General features: G+C 39.6%; 1 protein-coding gene and 1 pseudogene across 6 annotated transcripts in view; one reads left to right on the top strand and one right to left on the bottom strand.

Moving 5' to 3' along the window:
- The window catches only part of Fhit (fragile histidine triad diadenosine triphosphatase), a 1,459,653-nt gene that overhangs the window by 425,342 nt on the left and 1,015,786 nt on the right, over positions 1–18,525 (bottom strand). The window lies entirely within an intron of this gene.
- On the top strand, positions 3,620–4,509 carry LOC117705410 (elongation factor 1-gamma pseudogene; annotated as a pseudogene).

Raw genomic sequence — 18,525 nt, forward strand, 5'->3', positions numbered from 1 at the left:
TAGGGTTGTTAAGGTTTGAGGTATTCATTATTAGTGTAATTGCTCTGCCCTGCTCACTGAGAAGTTGTCAGGAATTTGTGCAATTCTTTCCTGAGTGGCCAATTTCACATCTTGATTTAGATCTTGGTTACTTCATGATATCTTTTGAGATATACCACATTAAAATTAAGGAATCCTTTGATATACCCTTTAAGCTTTCTTATAACCTTGGCTACACAATCTGTAAAGCCAACATACCATATGAACGCAAAAATCATTGTTCAAAACGCATTAAGAGTCACTAGATTGTGAGAGCAGAACTCTAAGCCATGTGAAAGGTCACTCTAAGTTGGGACCCTGGGCATGTTCAGAGGTGACAAGTCTTCAGATCAGTCAAACACTTTTCTCCTCTGCCATAGAGTTTGGCATCCTTTATTGCCATCTCTTCTTGTCTTTGAATCAGCCAGCAGTTAACACAGTGCACAGTGTAGTAAATGTCAAGAAATATGGTCTGACTGTCTGAATGAAAGGATGGGGGTGGAAAATGATTAAACCCCCATAAAATCCTGAGCTATTGTTCTAACATCCATTGCTCACTGCTCCGCAAATGCTCCTTCAAATTTTATCTTCTGTAACAATGACACTATGTCAACCTAACCACGGAGCCCAACAGTGTTAATGCTGCCTGCTAATAAAACCATCTTTCCCCCACAGAGCTGGCTATTTATTAAAATGGAGCTTTAGAATCTAGAAAGTCAGGGTCTAACATACTGGATATTTATTCCTAAATCTGAAGAAATCAAAGCTATGCCTGTTGCTACATTAAATCTAAAGCTAATGTTACATGAGTGCTTGAAGAAAGGGAAGCTGGGACTCTGAGAAGAAGAACCTCTGAGCCTAGTCTGAAAACTGACAATAGATTCTCAGCCTGAGCTACAGGGCAGCTCTGAGTAGAAATGGTTTACAAGAAGGAAGAATTTGAGGTACATAAAAAGTTGAAACGTTTAAAATAACTGATTTTTGTTAAATACACTGACTTTTTTGTAGGTCTAAATAGTAACATCAGTAAGAAGATAATGTAGAAATCTTAGAAAAGAGAGGACAGATTCTCAGGACAGATACTGAGCTCATTCTTAAAATACATTTTACAGAACACAATCAAGTCAAGGAGTGTACACTATCCCTATATCCTTTTCAACATGTGGATCATGGAGTGTACACTATCCCTATATACTTTTCAACATGAAGAACATTACCAGTACCTCCTCTTCCACCAACTTACCAGTCAGACCATGTTAGGACTCACACCATTATCCACAAAGCCCTAACAACTGCTCGTTCTTATGTGCATGTTCTAAAAGAACTTTATGGCCAGACATAAATATCTCACATGGTCCTTTCCAAATGTCACACAGACCAAGTGAACATTTAAAATGGGATTCACATTACTGACAAAAATAATGTACTTGAAGTTTATTTTATTGCAATTGATCTACACTTAAATAGCCACAGGTGACAGTAAACTGTGTGTTAGGTAGAGCCATTCTAAAGAGACGATGATTCAGACAGAGCCCAAGAGAAAGCAGTCAAATTATGTACTTTTCATAAAAGCAAACAACACAGCCTCAAACAAGGATGGTTGAGTTATAATGCCCCAAGCTAGATGGCCATGTGATGTATAAACAAGCACCTGGCACCAGCCTTCATACAGAAAGACATACCCCTGCATCTTCCTGCAGGAAGAGAGCACAGGCAGATAAGTGTCTGGAAGCTGGGAGCCTCAGTTTTCCCAGTAGGTCCCCATTGTATAAAGATGTATGTTGAGAATGATGGACAGAAAGCTGGATTGGCAGAAAGAACTGTGGGGCTGGTCCTGAGTAATTATGTCCTCCTCTGGTCTCCTCATGCTCCTCCACTGGAAATGGAATCCCTGTACCTGGAGAAAGAAGTCATGGGGTAAAAAATAATAACCAGGGAGAGAAAAGGGATGAGAAAGGATGAAAATTCAAATAAAATACCATACTAAGTATCATATTTGAAAATTTCCATTTTCAAAAAAAAAAAAAAAAAGAAGAAATGGGAAGAAAGAAAATATACAACATGTGGGAAGAGATGAAATGTGTGTAAGGAGATGACACTCCTGGGGGGAAGGATAAAAAGATGGAGGATGAGCACAAGCTGAAACAGGAGCTTGAAGAATCTATATAGGATGTCACAATTTACACCAAGGGGCCCTAGGAAGTGCAAATGCATAAAACAAGAACCTTTGTAAATAAGAAAGAGGGGAAGGGGCGAGAAGGGTCAGCAAGTGATTCAATAATCCAAGTCCCAGCTAGAGAAAGCAAGGGAGGAAGGGACCTATTTCAGGATTGGAAGATACCACTAGTCAATTGAAAAAAAAAAAAAAAAACCCAACAACAAAAAACAAAACAAACAAAAAAACTGAAATGCAAGGTCTGTGTACTGATACAAACCTAAAGCATTAACAGTGGTTAATGGAGTAACAACTGTGCTTCCACATACACGACCTTCCCATGAGCAGTAGCTCAAACTGGAGCAAGCTTTTGGAGGACTGGGAAACAGGAATATTACATCCAGTGGTAGCCAGGGAAGGTGTTTATTGGAAGCACTGGTAGCCTTCCTCAGCAAGGCAAGATGAGTGCTTTCAAAAGCTCTCCCAGGAAGACCTATCACTAGGCTTTCATTGTATGTGTGATTAAACCAAACCAACCAGTGCTCATCTCTCTGAGGTTCCAGAAACCTCTCACTCTGTCAACATGTTTTGTTTTTTTTTTTCTTCGTTTTTCAAAAAGGTTGCCACCCAGGCAGAGCATTCTCATTACTCTCTCAACAGTTGGCATAAGTTACTCAGGACAAGAGCTGTGAACAGAAAGGGCATAAGAAACCCAGGGTTTTAAGTTGTGGGTACACAAATGCAAGGGCTGAGAAAAGAAAAAGGTTTTGTAGGCAAGGAAGTTGTTTGTAAACCGGTTTTGGGACAAGGTCTCTTCTTGTTGTGTAGCTTAGGCTTCCTTGGAACGCTTGACTTGACTTTTTCAGTCTCCTCCATGCAGGGATTGCCAAGGGGCACATCACCACAAAAGAGAGTCCAGAGTAGTCCCAGCTGAGATCCTAACTATGGCAGAACAGGGCATTCATTTCACACCGGCTAGCAGCCAGTGTGACATTTAATACGAATTGTCCCAAAAAGCTATTGCATAAAATGCTAAAAGAAGAAATGTCTACTATGGAAGTAAGAGATTTGTGAGAACTCAGAGAGGACTCCTGACAAATTAGTGGCAACCCCACAACTGAGCTTCCTGATTGCAATCTTCTTTGAGGTATCCCACCTGTGACCAAGTTGCTTATTTTTACTAAAGAGCTATAACCATCTCAAATGGTTAATCAGGGGCATGGGACAGTTAAGAACTACTAGTGGAATGGAGTCAGATTTATTTCATAAACTCAAGTTTAAATAACATCATGTTCATCATACAAACTATATGTTTCATCCCAGATCTCTCTATTCCGGGAAATTGTATCCTTATAAGATACTGCTTGAAGAAAAGCTTTCAGAGCCTGATTTAAACAATGAGGTTCTCTTACGTTGCTGCACCGTGGACAGCCCCGCCCCCTTTCTCTGCGGAATCACCATGGCAGCTGGGACCCTGTACACATACCCTGAAAACTGGAGGGCTTTCAAGGCCCTCATTGCTGCTCAGTACAGTGGGGCTCAGGTCCACATGCTCTCCTCACTACCCCACTTCTACTTTGGTCAAACCAACCTCACCCCTGAATTTCTCCGAAAATTTCCTGCCGGCAAGTTTCCAGAATTTGAGGGTGTTGATAGATTCTGTGTTTGAGCGCAATGCCGTTGCCTATTATGTAAGCAATGAGGAGCTGCCGGGAAGTGCGTCAGAGACAGAAAGAAGCTCAGGTGGTGCGGTGGGTGAGCTTTGCTGAGGTGACATCGTTCCTCCAGCTAGCACCTGGGTGTTCCCCACCTTGGGTATTATGCACCACAACAAACAGGCCACTGAAAATGGTAAAGAGGAGGTGAAGTGAATCCTGGGGCTGCTGGACACTCACATGGACTTCTCTGGTGGGTGAGCGAGTGACGGTAGCTGATATCACAGTTGTCTGCACCCTGTTGTGGCTCTATGAACAGGTCTTAGAGACTTCTTTTCACCAGGCCTTCCCCAATACCAACCGATGGGTCCTTAATTGCATTAACCAGCCCCAGTTCAGGGCTATCTTGGGGGAGGTGAAGCTGTGTGAAAAGATGGCCCAGTTTGATGCTAAGAAGTTTGCAGAGAGCCAGTCTAAAAAAGAGATTCCAAGGAAAGAAAAGGGTTCACGGGAAGAGAACCAGAAGCCCCAGGTTGAGTGGAAAGAGGAAAAAAGGCAGCTGCCCCAGGTCCTGAGGAAAAAAAGATGGATGAGTGTGAGCAGGCATTGGCTGCTGAGGCCAAAGCCAAGGACACTTCTGCTCGCCTGCCCAAGAGCACCTTTGTGTCAGATAAGTTTTAGGGTAAGGGCTACATACAAGCAAGTCTCAGAAACTAAATTCCTTGCCTACAAATGTGCCACACTGAAAACATTACACTCTCTGAGGAGTTCCTCATCAACAAAAGTTGACTTTGTCTCCCAATATGGATGGGTTTAGGATCATTTTCTTTCTTTTTCTTTCTACAGGGTGTCCACAATCATCTTGTGTCTAGAGTCCCAGTGAACTACGTACTTTTTTTTTTTTCAGGAAATATGAAGGCATCCCTACAGCTAATTGTACTCTAAGACAGCACTCAAGTAGATTTTCAAAAAATAGTTCTCGGAATTACCTTTCCAGAGGCCTAAAACAAAGCAAGAAAAGCAGCAGCATTCACTGCCACCAGCAGGCTGAGTAAAGGCGATTAGGAACTGGTCCCTCTCAGCCAATCCTCACATCAGTTTTCTGGTATGTGTCCTTATTCTCTTTCACACAGTAGAAACCAAAGTTCAGCTTTTTCACACAACCCACAGAGGGTCATGAGGTCAAGAGGGGACAGGGCAGGGACTTTTGAAAGGTCTGTGCTCTTTGCCCTGGGCCACACAGGGAGATCAATTCACTATGCAGAATGCAAATCTGAGCCATTTTGAAATATTTGTCCTTAATGCTGTCCTCTGTCTCCAATTGTCTGCTGAATGTAATTAGATTATGCTATTAAAAGACTCAACTTGTGCTGTGACCCATCATTTGGGAGACAATGGCAGAGCAAATCATCTCAGTGTGGGATAGCTCAGGACAAGACTTCTGTGTGCCTGTGGAGATAGAAGGATGTATGGTAAGAAATCTTAATGTCTGTAAGACCTCAGGCATTGAGTGACAATACCACAGAAAACAGCTTCCTGAGTTGTCAGACACCTAAAGGTGGCAAATATTCAAGGTGTTGGCCACATTCAGACCATGGATCAGAACACGATGGGAAACATGACCCTCTTAGTCATACTGCTGACATCTTGCTCTTCCTACATTGGTTTCTTTGTTCGTGTTGGAAGATGGGAACTAGAAACCAGTAACTTTGTGGTCTCTCTCTCTCTCTCTCTCTCTCTCTCTCTCTCTCTCTCACACACACACACACACACACACACACAAGACATGAAGTCAATCAAGTCAGTGAATTCCTAGTAGCCTCTGAGCCACAATTCTAACTTCTTTGAGGGGTTTACTCCTGTATCATCTTCACAGAGATGATGTTATGTAATGTAAGTGTGGTCAATGGAAACTCATGCAATCATTATCATGTGGCCTGAGAAAATCTGTCTTTCAGAGAAGAAATGGGTGGGCTTAGACAGCTTATAGAAGTGATAGGTAAATTCAACAAAAACTAAGGCCCTCCCTCAGAAGATGTGCAAGGTCACACTGAAGTGATTTTATAGCTAAGAAAACCAAGGTTGTGTGTGGGGGAGGGAGAGTCAAATTTTACAGGAAAAAGAGAAAAGTATACCATGCTCTTGCAACCAAAATAACCCAACTGGTGCTGTATGCTGAAGTTATAAAAAGAGGAGGGAAAAAACTCTTCACACCTGCAAGAGAATCATTAAAACATGACAGGATGGTTGGGGATTGTCAGAGTTACAGGCCACCTGCTGCTCTGCATTTCACCCTCACCCTAATCTGAGAGAGCTGATGTTCTCCCTGAGACAAGAGGAAGGCTAGCCTGAGTTGGCCAAAGCCTGCTTTTTCTAGCTTGCAAGAAAGAGTCCACAGAGCTGCCTCTCAACGGCTCCATTTCTTGTAATTTTCACACCATTTTTTTGTCTTAGACATGCAGGATGATATGTATTTTATTTTTTAATTCTCTGTTAGGAAAAGCAGAATGTATGTTGTAAAAAAATGTAGAGAAGCCTTCATTTCTGATTTGATGCTAATGTTTTGAAAAAAAGTAACACATTTATTTTTTAGAACCTCAATAAAATACTGTATTTCAAATCTGAGTCAAATCTGCACTTCAAAGAACCAGATGGGAAGGTCGCATTCTCTCTGAATCAGTATACTGAAAATTAGACAAAGAGAATTAAGATGTATATTATTTAATATATACATCATTCACAAAATTTAAAGGACTCAACATATTTTAAATAAAGCATCTATTTTTATTAGATAATGTGAAATGTTAGTTCCTACTTTCAAACGGAGTTTAGAGAAAAAAATTACAGTTCCTTTCAACTACAGTGGGTAAAAGTACCACCTGGATGCTATTTACTAAGCAGCTAAAAGATGAGAACTAAAACCCTCTGTGAACATCATGTTAGTCTTCAGTTTCCTACAGTGACAGAGTACGATCTTCATCGAAAATGTGGCCACCTTGGTAGGGGAATTTCCCAAGTACATACAGTTAATAGGCTAGGTATCCTAACACTATGTGATATCAGAGATGTTGTTGCTAAATTTGCTTACTTGACATGCTCAAAACCCTGTGTTGAATTCACCACATCTTATGAAATACAGCAAGGTGACATAGTCCTGTATTCCCAGCATTTAGGAAGTGGAAACAAAAGAATCAGTTGGTCAAAGTCATCCTTAATTATGTAATAGGGAATTCAATGCCAGCCTGGACTGTATCTGATCTAGTGTAAAGAAGGAAGGAAAGAAGGGAGGGAGAGATGGAGGAAGGGAGGGAGAGAGTAAGGGAAGGGAAGAAGGAAGGGAGGGAGGAGGGAAGGGAGGAAGGAAGGGAGAGAGGAAGGAAGGGAAGGGAGGAAGGAAGGGAAGGAAGGTAGGGTAAGGATGGGAGGGAGGGGAGGGAAAGAAAGGGTAAGAGAAGAGAAAAGAGAAGGGGAAGGGGAGAAAGAGAAAGGGAGAGGAGAGGAATGGAAAAGAAAATCAAGAGAAGAAGAAGAAGAAAAGGTATGAAGCATTTGGGAAATTAAAGCACAGGACCTTGCTTTGGTCTCCTGCGAATAAGGTAAAATACTCCCAATGGGTTTCTCTAGCTGCCAGTGATGCTAATTTTCACCTACCCAGTTCTTCAGTACTACAAAATCATATCCCATGACTTCCCCCCGAGGCTCTCATATCCCTTATATTGTAACTCCTATTTATTAATTTAACCTAAACTTTACTCCAAAGGAATGCAACATTCTCTACCCTTGTTGCATAGCTTCTATTTTCCCCCTTGGTGTCAGCATGGCCCCTTACATGGCTGGTGTCATCCAGAATCCCTAACCCCCATGGAACAACCATCTTATAGCTGCTCCTGTGAGAAGTGATATCTGAATTCTAGGAGTATACATGATGTGGACAAATGGACACTCAGAATGCCCAGGGAAAGACAGACACCCCAGAGCTAGATTTATCTAGGCTACGCAGTAAGAACTGTTTTCACTGAAGGTCTGAAGCTGGCGATTCTACCAGCCAGGAGTTCTGTCAAGACCAGGCCCATTAACACCTTTAAATAGTGCAAGACATGTCAGCAGATTTTTCTCTTCATATTTAGCTGCATGTAGTTGCTAGGCAAAAATCCTAGTGGGCTTCTTATGAAAAGTTTGTTCAAGTGAGGCACTCAGTTTTTCCTTTATTCTTAGTGCATGTGGACGGGCAGGGAGGGAGAGAAGCAGAATATGTCAGTCAAGGAAATAAAGTAGAGTTCCTCTCCTTTGAAGGAGATGGTACTTCTCCCTACCTACAGCAAACAAAAAGAATGGCTCTCTTAGCCTCATGGCTGTTCATATGAAGGAGTATGATCACCAATACTCCTAGCTGGAAAGTAAACATCTATTCCATAACAGTTTGTCTATCTGGAATTCTCCTTCACAGATCTCTTCTCTTGTTATTACTTTACATAAAAATTTATTCATTTCCATATGGAAGCAAAAGTCTTTGATTTACAATCCAAAATTACTTGTGACTCAAAGTAACGCATCTATACTTAGTCTATGAATTAGTAAACATGGCCCTATCATATACTTTCATCACTTTGGATTTTGTATATGTTCTTGCTTGACACCATAAAATACTCAAGGCTCTGTTGCGTGTAGTTTTAAAAATCATGCTACCTCCTTGCCTGGGCCACGGCCCCTGCTCTGACTTCTCTTGGTTGAGCTTTGAGATCAGCTGCCACAGGCCTCACTCCCAATTTGCCCATCCCTCCCATCGAGCTTTCCCAAGCTATCACCCGGCTGTTCTCTGTCTCTGCCGGCCTTAGCTCTGTGGAAAAAAACACTTCAGACAGCTTTATTATTTTAAAACTTGCCAGATAACGCAATTGGTGGGCCACCAATCTCCTGTCATAACCTTATCAGCTAGCATATATTAGCCATCCGCCGATGGTGGAGGCCACCAGTTCTGGCAGCCCCAAGACAGTACATGACTGTCATCCTACCCATTCCAAAGCCAGGCCTGAAGAGCTCGCTCCTCTCTCCTTGTGTCTACTCTTCTTTCTCCTTCTGGGACCCTGAAGTTCCACCTTTTTCCTTTTGCCCATTAGTTGGCTTCGGCCTTCTTTATTGACACAATCAAGAATCAGTTAGAGAATCAGCCCCTCCCTCTACAAGGCACAACTTCTAGGTTTTCTACCCCAGTCCTAGAATGAGGTGTAATCTACAAAGAGCTTTGGTCATGTTAGTGGTAAAATGGCATTGGAAACTAAGATCTTGGTATTAGTGTATTCATTGTTCCCAAGTGACTTAGTTAATAGGACAAGACAATGCAGGAGTATATCTATAGATCCTTCTAGGTCAGTGATTATTTCTGTGCATGAGTGTGTCTATAGATTACCTCTAAATCAGTCGTTAGTGTCTATATTAGGCTGAACAGAGTTAGAGAGTATCAGCCTAATTCATCACTGCATGGTTATCCAAGTGTTTTTTTCTACTTCTCGGTAACATCCTACCGATCCCAACAAAACTGTCGAGGCCGGCTTTCAGAAACTATATGCCACCTATTTACTTAATCACCCAAGTCTAGACAGATAGATGGACAGTCCGACATTTAAACAAACATGGGGACACACACACATACACCCCTAAATGTTTCAAAATTTTAATCTATAACCATAAAGAAAACCATTTCACCTACTGGGTTATAACATGATCCAAGTCTGCCTTGTGTTTAACTTTACAAAAGACATTTATTCCCAGTGGTATATCAAAGAACTCTCTCACACTTCCTTTAGTTAGGTATTTTATATACTGAGGCCGCAACAGATTCCCATGACAATAGTTTCTCTTTGTGGGGTATGATTCAAAATGTCTCTACAGTGCACTGAGAACTTAAAATATTTTGGGAAAGGATCAGACAGAAATTACTTTTATTGCAAGGTATTGTTTAGAAATATCTTAATCTACCATTAATTATTGGAGTTAACTTCTCACATGCTGAATTTAGGAATTAACATTGAAAGGCAGGAATGAGGAAAAGCTGTGTGTCTAGAGATTGGTACCTCTAAGGCTTCTGGCCTGAAGATCTTAGAACAAATTAGTCAGAGATCTGGAGTTTCCCTGTCCTGTGACACATCTTTGCAGCACATACCTATTAAACTCCTGCATGATTTCTAGTTTCCATCCATTATGATGCATAGTCTAAGTTGTACACTCTCAAGATCTTTGATAAAACAGAGTGTCGCATGTCCATCATGACAGTATGACAGAACAGTTTGACCCTGTCCTTCACCTGTTTGGCCTTAGCCCCAGATCTCTGAGAACCACTGATAAGATTTGCCTCTAACACTTTAGTTGTATCAGCAATCCATATAATTGCTGTCATATAATATGATGCTTTTTCAGGCTGCTATAGCTGTATAACTTCTGCATTATCTTTAGTGTAGTAAGAGCTCCTCTTTGTAATTGTTTAATAATGCCCTACCATGCAGCTGCATCACAATTTGCTTAGGTCCCCTCTGCCTTTGGCATTCTTCTGTAGGCTTTGGTAAGAGCAGATGCTTTCACGTCCCTTAGATAGGAACATGATGACAGAGCTTATGACAAAGCTGTGCTTAACTTTGTAAGAAATAGAAAAGCTGTTTCATAAAGTGATCACAGAATTTGACATTCTCTAAAACAACCTGAGAATTCGTCTCAATCTAGTGACTTCCTAGTGATGGCTTAATCCACTTTCTCAGGTTTTGTCTATTCTAGTAGGTGTTCTGTGGTACCAGTGCTTCTCTTTGGAGTATACTCTTGTACATTTCTTCATCTACCTTCTCTCTCTGAATCTTTTATAATGACGTATATGCAGCATTTGCTTGTTTCTAAATGACCTTGTTTTCTTATCGTTATAAAATCTGTTATGAAGGATCCAAATCCTTTACCATTGCTCTGAGGTTAGTCTCTCCATTTCTATTCCCCTAGTCTGGGTTAATGTTCTGTTCTCATAATAGAGTCTGCTGCAGAGACTATGGTATTTTCCTAGTAAAGCTCTATGTTGTGGTTTCTGCCTTGGGTCACATTTTTGCTGTTAGATATAGAAACTTATTACCAAACACAAGCCTGCATGAATTTTTTCTTCCATTTTTTTCTTCTAAATTTTATATTTTAGTCATTGTTCATTTTAATAAATGGCAAGGCTGTGTCTAGGTTTATATTTTTATACTGTATATTCAATTATTCCACTACAATTTGTAGAAAAATTAAAACACTTGTCATTTTCTATTTTGTTGTCTTTGGGACCTTCACAAAGTGTGACTGTATGAATTTGCATTAAAACATTTACTATATGAAAATAAATCTTTTTTTAAAAAAGAAAATTTTAAATGTTCTGCAGTATTGAAAGGCAAGAAAAAAAAAAAGGAAGGCTCAACTGTAATCCCAAAGGATCATGGTAGTGACAGGTTGCTCTGTGGATACTGTGTATGCAGGTCAGATGTAGAGCCTGAGGATGTCTAAATCACAACTGGGCTATTCCATCACATTTATCTCCTAAGTGTTTCATAACCAATGATTATACCTCTTCTGGCAGAGGTGAGTCTCCTACTCTGTCAACAATAAGAGAGGCATGCAATACCAAGGCCAGAGATGATGCCTTAGAGCAGAAGATCTACAAAGAAGGTGTAAAGTCTCTGCCTGTCAACTTTATAGGCAGGTTTTAGGATTTTTAAAAACCAAAACAACTACCTGGTCATTTCCTCGCAAATATTTCACGCTCCCTGTTATAAAGGGAAACAGGATTTTTTTTCTTAGCCACCTGTAATGCATGTTCCTCATTAAAGGCATGCCATCATTTCACTTCATAATGTCTTTTCTCTGCAGTATCAAGTAATATCTCATAAAAGCTGAAAAAGATCGTGTTTTGAGCAGAGCCCCACTGAGATTGTATAAACTAAGACAAGGACAAAGCAACCTTCTTATCCAGAAGGGTGTATGGGGGAATCAAATGGAACTGACTGTTTTTCCCTTTGTAATTATTCATCCTATATGTTTAGCAACAATAGCCTGGAAACACTAAACAAAAGCCTCTCCCTGGAGTCAGCCTGTATATTGTGAAACCCTCATGTCAATTAGAGTCAACACATCATAAGCCTGTCATTAAATCGGCTTCATGAACTCAGAGAAAAAAAATAAAATCACCACAAATAATACACAACTGAAGTGGAAGAAGAAATTCAAGAGAAAAGCTGGCCTTGGAAGACCAAAGTCTGTAAGCATTTTTTTTTAAATGAGGCATGAAGGCAGACTATTACCCTGCTGGCAGCATCGTCAGAACTCGGGGGTTTTCAGTGAAACAGTGCAGTGTAAAATAGTGATATGCCATGCATGGGACCTCATCTCCCTGGTAATCAGTCTTCAGTCTAGATAGTGTGTGATCACTTACTAAATGGTATTCTGCTGCATTGCCAGCCCTGCCTATTACACCCACTCTGCTCATGCACGGAGAACGACTAAACCCTAAGCAGCAAATAAATTTCAATAAACAGATTTATTGTTCTATTTCAATACAAATCACACTCTATTAAGAATAATGTACTCTGGTCTGGGTTCTGACAGGCAGAAATACTGATCTAAAAAGAAAATTGGGCTCCTAATTTAATTCATTCGTTTGCATCTCTCCTCTAAGTGTGAAATAATACAGGCCTACCTATCATAGCTGGTAATCATTCTTCTGTTTGTGGTTCAAGTCATGCTTCTAAAAATTACAGTTCCTGCTACTTAAAGAAGTGAATATATGTTATCATTGTAGGATGAATGCTTATCAAATGAAACTATGAAAAGAAATGTTGCTCAAGTAGAATGATCTCATATATTTTAAGAACAATGTTAAATTGATACCTCTGGATTATGTGGAGTTTTTGTAATATCTATATAAATTTTTTGACATGACATGGTCCATTTACACTTATTGTTAAGAGTGTTTAATAATTTCAGCCCAACATGGCCCATCGAATGTAGGACTATAATTGGCTTTGGTGACCTAAGAGGTCTTGGCAATTTCTTTGTATACCATGATTACATTAAAGAGAAATACGATTCAGGTCTCATTTGGGAGAGAATAAACACATTATTTTGTACACTCATGCTTATGACACATATTATAAATTTTGCAAACATAATTTCAATTTACTTTCTGCTATACAAAGTCAAATTAGAATTAATTCAAATTAGAATTAAACGAACTCGTGTTTTCTCCTGAAAGGTTCACTTTAGTTTTAGCCTTGCATTGAAACAACCTTAAGAACTGCACAAACTTTTCCCATAGACGAGGTTTTATAGAGTTTACATGCACAGAGGGTAGACTTCATTCTATCCTTCCAGTTTCAACAGAGTGCTGTTTTATAAAGAAATCAATCCACACACGTCCAAAACACCTTTAACTTACATTATAGTCTATATTGTACTGTAATAAAAGATATTACATTATACTTTACATCTAACTCTACTAAAGAAGACATGCATGATTTTCATGTCTGCTATAAACTGAACTGTAAGAATGAGATGGGTCAGGTGGAGAAGGAGGGGAGAAAGCTCTACCCATTTATGTTAAAGATCTCAAAAGGCCAGATGACTTTGGAGTAAAGAATACATCATAGACCAGAACCAAATTATCCTGGGTTAGTTTTACTCCCTTTGAAAGCTATTTATTGCCCATAATCATGTCTGACCTAACAACCTACAACTATCTAAACCTCTAAGATCTATTCTTAGGAAACCACTGACTTTTACCCTCCCAAATCTAGGCATTTCATCAGATAACAACCACAACTCTGTAACAGAATTGGCATTGCTTTGCTCTAACCTACATATTATGGTCCCCAATGATTCATTCATTAAATCTCTTGAGTCATGACTTTCTTTGCTTTGTACTAACACAATCACATATAACTACTTCTATGGTAGAGTATGCTTTCTAGAGTGGCATAAATCTGAGGTCCTGGCCAATGGTCAGTCAATAGTAAGCTCTCTCATTCCCTTTGAGGTGAAACATCTGTACAACCACAGGGTTTCAATAGTAAATAGGAATGTAAATGTCTCTGACAAAGAAATAATAATAAACCAGTATTTCTTCTTAAAAGTGCAGAATTTCATAACCAGAATTTCTAGGCTACAGTATGTTTTTTAGCTTCAGGGCACTCCAGTAGAGTTAAAAATAAATTACACTTCTATTCTTCTCAGAGAAAGACATTAATGTGAGCACTACAGCTTGGTGCATTTTGGTTAAAATCAGAAACGATCTGTGGCCAGGTAAATTAAGTTGATTCACTTATAGAATACTGGTGCTTCTCAGTGCAGCTTCTGAAAGCCAGTCTGCCACAGCCCCTACCTACCAAATTGCACGGGAATTACTCTCAATTACAGCCTTCTGTCTGTTAAACAGTGAGAGCTGGTGATCACTTCTGACCTTTTTCCTCTTGACAAGTCAAAGAAATGAAAGGAAATAAAAACCGGCAGCTGTTCAATTTAGAGGCTGGATGTAGTGGGGCGGGGAGAAGAGAACAGAAACCCCCATATTGCCTACCTGTATCTCAAGGTATGTGGTGGATTGTTATGTCATTTTATTTTTTAACTCCTGTATATAGCAGTATAATTTTTGCTTAAAGTCATTTGCTTAATGTCTTAATTTGAGTGTCATTTACTGAAATCTTCCCCCAGTCAATCATGTAGACTTGTAGTTTCATATTTCAAGGCAATTTTGCTGAATGCTGAACTTCTAGACTCCCTGCCTGCCTTCTTTACTTGTAAGGAGGTTATAAAGAATTACAAAGAAATGACCCAGAACCACCTCCACAGTCCATAGTTTACTGAGACACAAAGGCTTAGGAAGGCAAGCCTGGACACTCCACCTACTAGAGTTGAATAGATTTGAAATGAAATCAGGTTTAATTGAATGTGAATGTTTTAAATACGACACGAATAGTTTCACAGCTCTCTTGACATTTACCCACAATTTTCCATTTCAAAAGAATAACTACTTTGCTAAGGATTAAAATAGTTGTTTGGATGAAAGTTAAATGCAAAGACATTCTGTACTCTGGCAAGGTGTCTGTGAAAACTTCTATAATCCATCCAGGACATGGATGTCAAATCTATCAGTTAGAGGTAGATGCTATGTGAGCATGGACAGACTGCAGACCAAGCTCCCAAGAGAGAGGACCAGAATCTGTCTCACCCTCCAAAGGCCAGTCTTGCCTCTACTTGCCTTGGAAACACATTCCTTCTAAGTCAGCAACTCTGTTGTATGGGAAAAACTATTCTGGGAAGAACTAATGATTCTAAAACATACTGTAAAGTCCAGACAGTTAAAACACCCCCATCCTAAAAGACCTGCAAACTGCATGTGGAAATGTAGATTCTGATTGACTGATGACATCATAGGACAAAAATAATGTCCCAAATTTTCTTCCTGATCTGCTATTTCTGTTGCCTTCAGGAGTTGACGCTGCTTTTTCTGAGTTGGGTGAGATAGTTAGCTGAGAAGTGACTCACTGAAATAGCTAATGGCCTGAAGAGCAGGATGACACCAGAAAGAAAAAAAAAAAAAGAAAAGAAAAAAATTAAAAGGAACATGGAGGAGAAATAACACTCCTGTGGGTCGAGAACGACCTCTCCAGGATCTACTTTGCTTCCAGGGAGTAGGTCCTCATGAGACTTTATGGTACCTCATTCCAGCTGACTTCTTTCCTGTGATGGATTAGCCAAGAAGACAATTAAATTTGTGAGCTTCAGAGCTTTGTTACCAGCACAAGCCAGCCAAGGAGCAATGAGGCAGACACTGAAGGGATCACTATATCTAAGTTGTCTAAAGAGCCAGCTTTATTTAAAAATACCCCCAAAAAGAGATTCCGAAATTTAACCTGATCCTTAACAAAGCAGCAGTTGTTTGGCCTGGCATTTGGGGAGGGATGGGTAGGTGAGAAGTCTATCACTAGCAACGTATTCTCATGCTGAGGAGAAACGCCAGAAATTCAATATGAAAATAAATACAGTATGAATATATGGGGCATTCTGGCTCTAATCTAAAAATCACGATAGAGTATAAAGATCCACACATTATTATATTTATACATGATTCCAAAAGCAATAAACACATAGAAAATGAATATATAATAAAAATAAGATTTTCATGTTAGCCTTTATAAGGCAGGAGGATTACTGTAATTTCAAAGCCATCCTGGACCAAATAAGGCTTTTAGCTAGCCTTAGATATAGCATGAAACTCTGACTTAACTTTTACTCCCACTTCACAGGGATCAGATACTCAGCTGCTTAATTTCACTTTCAATATTGAAGACAACAGAACAAATATACCTCACCCCTATGTCATAACTATTTCCTATAAGACTTCAAATAATTTTAAAAGTTTAAAACATTCCATTTGAAATAGCAAAACAAATTTTAATGCTAATGCATTTTAAAACATGCTAAACAAAAAGACTAATAAAATCCAATTATGTGAAAACCCACACATTTATTATAAGCTAAAGTAAGTAAATACAAAATAATGTTAAATAAGAAAAACTAAAACATAGAATATAAACCTACAAATTCAGCTAAAAACCCTGAAACAAGAGAACAAATACCACATCCCTGGGAAGACAGGGGAGCATGGTGACAGGTGCTGGTCATGAAGACAAACAGAGATAATATCTCCCGATGTCCCAAATAGGTATCAGGGACTTTCTATCCCATGATTTCACATGTCCTTTCTGGCTGGGTACTACAGAATTTAAAATAAGCCATGTCCTCTACAGAAAATTTAAGGATGGAACAAACTGAGTGGAGCACAGTGCAGAATGAAGAGGGAGGGGGCCATTGTCTGCATTTCTTGCTAGGATAGGAAAGAGCTGGGACAGCCACTCCACACACAGACAAGAGGAACCAGATAACAGAGAAAAGAGAAAAACAGTCCCCAAGCAGTGTAGAGAAAGCTGCCTACACCTTTGGTTGGAAATCCAGATCTGGATTTCAGCTCCCATGGAGCTTCCCTGTAATTACTGTTCTTCACCCTCTAATGGTATATATATCAACAAGTTTGGTAAGTTCAATGGAGGAACCAGAGTGGCCAGTAGGAGTATGAGGTATTGCCCTTCTCTACATGGGTCCTGAGTTGCCACTAGGATTCCCACAAATTTTCTATACCATTTACTACATATTTGACTCCTTTGAAAACAGAAAAGCTGTCTTCAAGGGCAATGAAAAATACTTGAAAGCAGACAGGTAACTAAAAATGGTCGTAAAGAGAAAAAAAAAAAAAAAATGAGAGCATCCTGGAGTGATTCTGACCAACCAGGAAAAAAAAAAAAAAAAAAAAAAAAAAAAAAAAAAAAAAAAAAAAAAACAACAATGTGAGGTGTTTCAGTTCTCAGGAACTTAATGTCATTTTCAAATGCAAAACCCTTTCAGTCAAGCGCAATTCCACACATCTTCCTATAGCATCTGGCAGAAGCAACCCCAAAGTGACCTCAGTTCTTATTGGAAGGACCTGGCAGAAACAAGATTCTAGCTTGAGACCATCTGTGTTTAGTGTTGGTACATAGACACAATTTCCATTTTTGCTGTTCAAAGTGTACTACCCAGACCCAGTAGAGTAGGTATATGAAAGCAGGTCAGAAAGAGCCAGACCCTCAGAGCCTGACTCCAAACTGGTAAGAATAGAACACATAATTTTATAAGCACCATGGATAAGACAACCAGAAATAATTCTGTTCTCGAGTGTCTAGGCTTTACCACTTTTTATCCAACATCTGGGGGACAGGATTTTATTATGTATCCTAAACTGGTCTTGAATTCAAGATCCTCCTGCCTCAGTGTCTCTAGCACTAGTATTATAAGCCTGGACCACATACAGTCAAGATATTGGGCAGCCCAGACATTGATAGTTCATCCTTAGTTCATCCTTCTAGCTTTTCTGATTTTCATCTTTCCTCCGAATTCCTGCCTCTTCAAATGTGGAATATTCTTCAGGCTTCTAGATTTAACTTTTCTTTCTACAAGGCCCTCAGCAACAACAGTTATCAACTAAATGGCTAGCCTTGATTGATTTAGAGGATATCTCTGTTGAGAGGACTCTAAGGCCTGCAGAACATGCAAATAAACTAAAATTCCAAGTTCTATTACTCCAGGGGAAAACAGACCTGGGTCAAATTTTTCACATCATTGTCCTACAAGCTACTTGCCTACCCACATACTCAGGACTTCTACATTAGCCCGCATTCTTCAAGGTCTGGTTTTGGGCACCATCTTCCTAAATGACTCAGAATCACCTATGAGAGGAAAATGATGAGGAGTGCGGTGGGACAGTTTTTTGTCTGGTCATGATGTTCTCTAACAACAGTCAAAAGAAGCTTTTTGGAAGTAATTGTATTCTGTGTGAACTCTGTAATTTTAAACAATACAAGTTGCCACTGAAGTGACTTGTTCATTACTGGTACTGCCATTCAAAGATGACTTCCTCTGTGATTTTAAGTCATCCATTCTAAATGATACTGGGGTGGGGTGACCAAGAATAAAGTGAATGACATTTTCCTTGAAAGGCAAAATTGTGAATTCCAGATGTGTTTTCTGGGAGAATCAATTTTTTCTTAGCCTTCAAATCCCTAGCCATGAGTAGTTGAATAAACAAAATATACATCAAAGGTA

This window comes from Arvicanthis niloticus, chromosome 3 (genome assembly GCF_011762505.2).
Source record: "Arvicanthis niloticus isolate mArvNil1 chromosome 3, mArvNil1.pat.X, whole genome shotgun sequence".
Lineage (NCBI taxonomy): Eukaryota > Metazoa > Chordata > Mammalia > Rodentia > Muridae > Arvicanthis > Arvicanthis niloticus.